This window comes from Schistocerca americana, chromosome 4 (genome assembly GCF_021461395.2).
Source record: "Schistocerca americana isolate TAMUIC-IGC-003095 chromosome 4, iqSchAmer2.1, whole genome shotgun sequence".
Classification (NCBI taxonomy): Eukaryota; Metazoa; Arthropoda; class Insecta; order Orthoptera; family Acrididae; genus Schistocerca; species Schistocerca americana.
Genome location: NC_060122.1, coordinates 839,380,056 through 839,387,339, shown reverse-complemented (window position 1 = coordinate 839,387,339; position 7,284 = coordinate 839,380,056).

Here is a 7,284-nt window from a genome sequence, read left to right as displayed (position 1 = left end):
GTGCAGCCCTTCAGGTTGTTTGTAGATGATACTGTTGTTTACCGTCTTGTAAACTCATCAGATTATCAAAACCAACTGCTAAATGATTTAGATAAGATATCTGTAAGGAGCGAAAAGTGGGAATTGAGTCTAAATAATGAAAAGTGTGAAGCCATCCCCATGAATACCACAAGAAATCCGGTAAATTTCGGTTACACGAAAAATCACACACATCTAAAGGCTGTAAAATCAATTACATACTTAGGGATTACAGTTACGAATGATTTAAATTGGAACGATCATATAGACAATTTTGTGAGGAGAGCAAACCAAAGACTGCGATTTATTGGCACAACACTTAGAATATGGAACAGGTCTGCTAAAGAAATTGCTTCACTATACTTGTCCGTCCTCTACTGAAGTCCTGCTGTGTGGTGTGCGATCCGCACCGGGTAGGATTGACGGAGGACATCGAAGAAGGTCGAAGAAGGACATCTCGTTTTGTATTATTGTGAAATAGGGGAGAGAGTGTCACGGATATTATAAGTGAATTGGGGGTGGCAATCATTAACCCAAAAACGTTTTTCATTGCGGCAGGATCTTCTCATGAAATTTCAATCACCTACTTTCTGTAGGTCTTCAGGCTTTCCTGGTGAGGTGGTGTCACCATGGAAAACACGGTCTTCTGCCGTAATCCGCGTCGAACTTGCACGACATTTCGATCGCGTAACTAGCAATACTCATAGGAAGCAGGAGCAATTGATGAAGATCGTAGTTATGTCGTGCAGGTATGACGCTTGTTACCTATAGAAATCCCGATTTTTCAAGATGGCACCTACTTTCTCCTCAGAGTGTGAAAATATGTTGTTGATGTACGCCTACAAAGGGAGAAATGACCATCATAATTGTTGTGACTTGGCAAGACAGCCAAGCCACTACTAGGTGAAGCCGAAAGGCACGCGTTTAAGCTCACGCAGGCTGGCGTGAGGTCTGGAACAGTTCAAGGATTTGAGTCTAGCAAATAAAGTACGTAGCTGTTGGAATACTTAACTTTAATCCATAATTGGTGAACATCGGTCTGACGGTACATGCATCACAAGATAAATAGCCATTGATAATGGCGCCTTGCTAGGTCGTAGCAAATGACGTAGCTGAAGGCTATGCTAACTATCGTCTCGGCAAATGAGAGCGTAATTTGTCAGTGAACCATCGCTAGCAAAGTCGGCTGTACAACTGGGGCGAGTTCTAGGAAGTCTCTCTAGACCTGCCGTGTGGCGGCGCTCGGTCTGCAATCACTGACAGTGGCGACATGCGGGTCCGACATATACAAACGGACCGCGGCCGATTTAAAGGCTACCACCTAGCAAGTGTGGTGTCTGGCGGTGACACCACATTCCTCCCCCGCAAATCGGCGGACGGTCGTGGCATAAGGCTTCCACCCGCCGTGGAGAGGACCCCATGCTGACGTATGCGACGAGGTGGGGAACCTAACAATAGGCGAGGCTGTGCCACCCGCACCCTGCCATTCGGTCCGAGGGGAGCTAGGAAACGCCTGAAAACCTAGTCCAGGGTGCACGCCAACATGCGGTGTATGCGCCCGTAAAGAGACAGGAGGGGCCGAAGGGTCGACCTCCATCTGGTCGGGGCAACCGACGGGCGAAGACGCCATGTGGTCCGGAGCGGGCAAGAGTTCCACGTCGGAGGACAGCCGGTCACGGGAAGCGATCGGCGGCGGGTGACCCAGGGAGGCGCCCGGCGGTTGCAGCGACGCGTCCACTGCGGGTGTCGCCGGCGGGAGCACAGGCGACGGCGCGTCGCCATGGGGCAAAATGGAAGGCAGCGTCGGTAACACCTGGGGCTGAGGCGAGCCAGTAGATGGGTCCCCAGGGCTCTGACCGGACGGCACCGTCGCTGAAAGCAGACGGGGAGCGGCAGAATCCGTGCGACGACAGAGGCGCAGCTGATTGAGATGCCGATGCACCTCACCAGAGGCCCCCAAAACCAGATACATAGCGCGGCCGAGGCAGCGAAGAATGCGCCCTTCAAGCCAACGCCGTGAACCTCGATAGTGGCGGTAGTAGACAACGTCGCCTGGGGCAAAAGCAAGTGTCTGCCGCTGCACAGGAACCTGATGCGGCGGATGTAGCAAAGACATCAAGGTGCGATGAGGACGACCGTGAAGCAACTCAGCCGGCGAGCGACCATCTCGGGGCTGAGAGCGATACGTGGACAAAAAGAGCAATAAGGCGTCCTCCCGAGAATGAGACTCTTTCAACTTCAACATCTGGGACTTGAAAGTCCTGACCAACCGTTCAGCGGCACCGTTTGACTGTGGCGAAAACGGCGCGGACGTCAGATGTTGAATACCATTGGCCTTGCAGAATGACTGAAATTCTGCGGACATGAATTGTGGGCCATTGTCGGAAACAATAGTCTGTGGAAGACCTTCAATGCAAAAGATAGCAGATAACGCTTGGATGGTGGCAGATGACGTCGTGGAAGACATCCGGACAACAAAAGGAAAATTACTGCATGAATCGACAACAACCAACCATCGAGCATTCCAGAATGGACCAGCAAAATCGATGTGTAAGCGTTGCCACGGGGAAGTGGCTTGTGGCCATGCAAAGAATTTCCGCGGTGGGGCGGATAGTTGTTTGGCACACGTCATGCAAGAAGAGCACATATTCGTAATCGCAGCATCGATTCCGAACCAAGTACAATGGTGACGAGCAAGTTGTTTCGTTCGCACTATACCCCAATGTCCTTGACGGAGAAGCCGTAAGACAGAGGACTGTAACGAACGTGGGACCACGACCCTGGACTGATCATTATCAGAACGCAACAGCAAAACACGACGTCGTACAAAAAGTCTCCCCTTGTGAGCAAAAAATCGGCGAACCAACGGATCCTCGATCCGTGACTTTGACAAGGGCCATTGCGTAGCAACAAAACGCAGAACGGTAGCAAGGACAGGGTCAGCACCTGTGGCTGTAGCTACACGACGAGAATCAGTCGGAAACGATTCGAGCACGTCATCGGTTTCCACATCAATGAACATGCAAGCAAGTCCGGAGGAATCGAATGCTCTATCCTCAGCAACAGGCAAACGGGATAAAGCATCGGCGTTTCCGTGCTTAGCAGTGGACCGATACAAGATATCGTAGCGGTACTGCGAGAGGAAAATAGACCAGCGAATGAATTTCTGCGCTGTACGTGGAGGTACAGGCTTGTTCGGATGAAAAAGCGATGTCAAAGGTTTGCGGTCTGTGATGATGGTAAAGTGACGACCATACAAGAAATCATGAAACTTTGTAACACCAAATACGAGAGCCAATGCTTCTTTCTCGATCTGTGAATAATTTCGTTGTGCAGACGAGAGCAATTTGGACGCAAAGGCAATAGGGCGATCATGCGATCCATCTTTGTGCGCAAGCACAGCATCGATCCCGAAATCCGATGCATCCACCATCAACAAAAGGGGTTTCTGAGGATCGAATGGCGTAAGGCAAGTATTGGAAAGCAACGCCAATTTCAACTGGCGAAAGGCGCGTTCGCATTCCGTCGTCCAGACGAACGGAACACCTTTACGGCGTAATCGATGAAGTGGAGCTGAAATGGAAGAGGCGTGGCGCACATATTTATGGTAGTAATTGATTTTTCCCAGCACACTCTGTAGCTGCTTCAAATTCTGCGGCGAAGGCAAGTCTTGTATAGCACGGAGGTGCTCTGGACTCGGATGTATGCCTTGGGCATTGAGTACATGTCCCAGGTAGGGTAAGTCACGAGCAAAAAACACACATTTGTCCTTCCGTAAGCGATGACCATTTTGTCGCAAGACCTGAAATAATGTTCTGAGATTGGCTAAATGTTCTTCTTCTGTCTTTCTGGAGATCACAATATACTCCAGATAGTTTACTGCAGTAGGGACCGACGCACAAACAGTTTGTAGATATTGCTGAAACAATGCAGGGGCGGATGCACACCCAAAGGGCAGTCGTTTGAATCGATACAAACCAAGATGCGTGTTAACCACCAAAACGCGCTGGGAGTCTTCGTCCACCGGTATTTGCAAGTGCGCATCTGCTAGGTCCAACTTCGAAAAATATTTACCCGGGCACAGTTTGTCGAAAAGATCTTCTGGGCGGGGTAAAGGAAAGGTTGCAATCACTAGTTGTGGATTCACTGTTGCCTTGAAGTCCACACAAAGTCTCAATTTTCCGGAAGGTTTTTGCAAAATTACTAAGGGTGATGCCCAGAGAGAAGCCTGCACACGTTCAATCACACCTTGTGATTCCAAATCGTGTAATGTTCTTGCGACCTCATCACACAATGTGTGGGGAACATTGCGCGCTCTGAAAAATTTCGGTTGCGCGTTTACTTTCAGTTCAAAATGTGCTTCATAGTTCTTAGCGCAACCAAGGCCACGTGCAAAAATGTCTGCAAATTCTTCACATAGACGAGAAACACTGTCTGAAGGCACAGTCTGGTTCACTGATAGGACCTGATTGACTATAGACAAGTTAAACAACTGAAATAAATCCAAACCAAACAAGTTCACTGCAGAAGAAGAACGAAGGACGTACTATGACACAAGTTTTGTTTGTCCCTTGTATGTTGCAAGAAGGCTGCACTGTCCTAACACAGGGATTGCTTGTCCTGAATAACTACTTAACTTAACATTTGCGGCAAGCAACGGAGGTGTGCCCAGCTGTTTGTATGTGTCTTGATTGATCAGTGAAACTGCAGCTCCGGTATCGAGCTGGAATGGGATCACGTTGCCATTAATGTCCAAGTCCACAAAAAGTTTATTGTCCTGCTGACGACAAGAGCGACTGTCTCGTGCAACGTGAACTGACACTGGTACAGAATCAGTTGCGACTTGACGGGATTTCCGGCGATGTCGACGCACACTAGTTGTGGGACGAACACAGTCACTGTCAGAGAGAGTGGCACTGGGCGGAGTGGAATGAACTACATGAATTTCCATGGGCGAAGGTTCACGAGACCGAGTATTCTTGGTTCGATTCCGGCGCGAAGCAAAGGGCCGGGAATGGTTGTGAGCATCCGTTCTGAGCTTTTTCTGGCAAACACTTTGAACATGTCCTTTTTTATTACAGAAAAAGCAAATAGCCTGGCGTGACGGGCAATTCTCACGCGAATGTCTAGTAGCACACCGCGGGCATGATTTGAGCACTGCATGTGCTTGCTTGCGCGGCACACATGGCGGAGAGCTTGACGGCAGCTGCGCGGACGGGCGCGAGGGCTGTTTACTGTTACACACGGCTGGTGAAGCTTCAAATGATTCCTGAGCAAAGTCAAGTGTGTCCTGCCGATCCAATATGTCTATCACTTGTTGAAGGGAGGGATTGACTAGTTTCAAAATCTGTTCTCGTATACGAACATCAGAAACGTTCTGTGCAATTGCATCACGCACCATAGTATCTGAATAAGGGAGTCCACATTGACACTCAAAAGCACAATCCTTACTAAGGCCTTGCAATGTGGCAACCCACTCCCTATTAGTCTGACCGGCCATACGTTTTGTACGAAAGAATGTATAGCGTTTGGCAACGACATTGACTGATTCTTTGAAATATGCATCTAGTGCAGACAAAATTTCGTCATAGGACAGAGTTGCTACGTCGCGTCGGGGAAATAATTTCACTATCACACGGTACGTCAGGACGCCTACAGCGAAAAGGAGAAAAGGCTGCCGCTCATTACCTTGAATTCTGTAGGCGGCGAGATGGAGTCCAAGTTGGCGTGACCACTCCGTCCAGCGTTCCAGTGCTGCATCAAAAGGAAGAAACGGTGGTGCAACTGCGTGTTGTGACTGCGGGAGCGGTGGAGCGGCGGCTGCCGCATCGTTTTGCAGTGCGCGTTGACCCTGGACGAGCTGTCCAAGGGCATCCAATAAGGCCTGTGTCTGCTAATTCTGCAAGCGATAAAATTCGGACAGTACATCTGGAGATTGTGGCGAAGCCATGACACAAGTAAATCAGGGCAACAGTTTTGGTACAAACGTGATTTAGCTCGTCGCCAATATGTTGTGACTTGGCAAGACAGCCAAGCCACTACAAGGTGAAGCCGAAAGGCACGCGTTTAAGCTCACGCAGGCTTGCGTGAGGTCTGGAAAAGTTAAAGGATTTGAGTCTAGCAAATAAAGTAAGTAGCTGTTGGAATACTTAACTTTAATCCATAATTGGTGAACATCGGTCTGACAGTACATGCATCACAAGATAAATAGCAATTGATAATGGCGCCTTGCTAGGTCGTAGCAAATGACGTAGCTGAAGGCTATGCTAACTATCGTCTCGGCAAATGAGAGCGTAATTTGTCAGTGAACTATCACTAGCAAAGTCGGCTGTACAACTGGGGCGAGTTCTAGGAAATCTCTCTAGACCTGCCGTGTGGCGGCGCTCGGTCTGCAATCACTGACAGTGGCGACACGCGGGTCCGACATATACAAACGGACCACGGCCGATTTAAAGGCTACCACCGAGCAAGTGTGGTGTCTGGCGGTGACACCACAATAATAAAATATGAGAAATCAGAGCTCGCACAGAAATATTTAAGCGCTCATTTTTCCCGCGCGCTGTTCGAGAGTGGGTGGACCCTCTGCCAGACACCTAATTGTGAACTGGGCAGTAATCAAGTAGATGTAGATGTAGATATGATGACTAATTGGCACTAAGTTACGGATTTTGAGATCTGCAGGCGCTTTTGGTGAGGTCTCATGTAGTTACAGAGGTAGTGATTCGGGTGATGTTGCTGGTGGACACGATGGTGCTGGAGGCGATGCTTTATTCTATTTGCTGCTGATGTTTTTAGTCGGTTGGTGCTGATGCAGTTTGGAGATAGTTGTGACGTCAACGGCAGGATAGCTGCAGGAATAACAGCAGCAGAAATAAGGGCAGTTTCTAATGGAGACAAAGAAGATGACCACGAGTGACAGGATATTAAATCGTGCACTAAGAGAAAGAAGGAAGGAGGCTACGCAAAATATGGATTTGATTCGCATGTAGACAGGGCGTTCCGGAAGAGATAAGATTATACAGACCTGTGCATGCCTTTGAAAAGACTTGTGCCTTGTTTGATGCATACACAGCGAAGACGTTAAGATCGAAAGTAGAGACGACAGCGAGAGGAATGATGTTCAGCATTGGGAACGGCGGAGTGTAATTTCGAGGGAGCAAATTACGTCGGCTTGTGCGAGTGATGTACAGAGGGAAATGTTTGTACGAACGGAATTGAATTATAAATTATGTGTACTGGATTTAAGAGGTAGTGGTTTGGATTTGC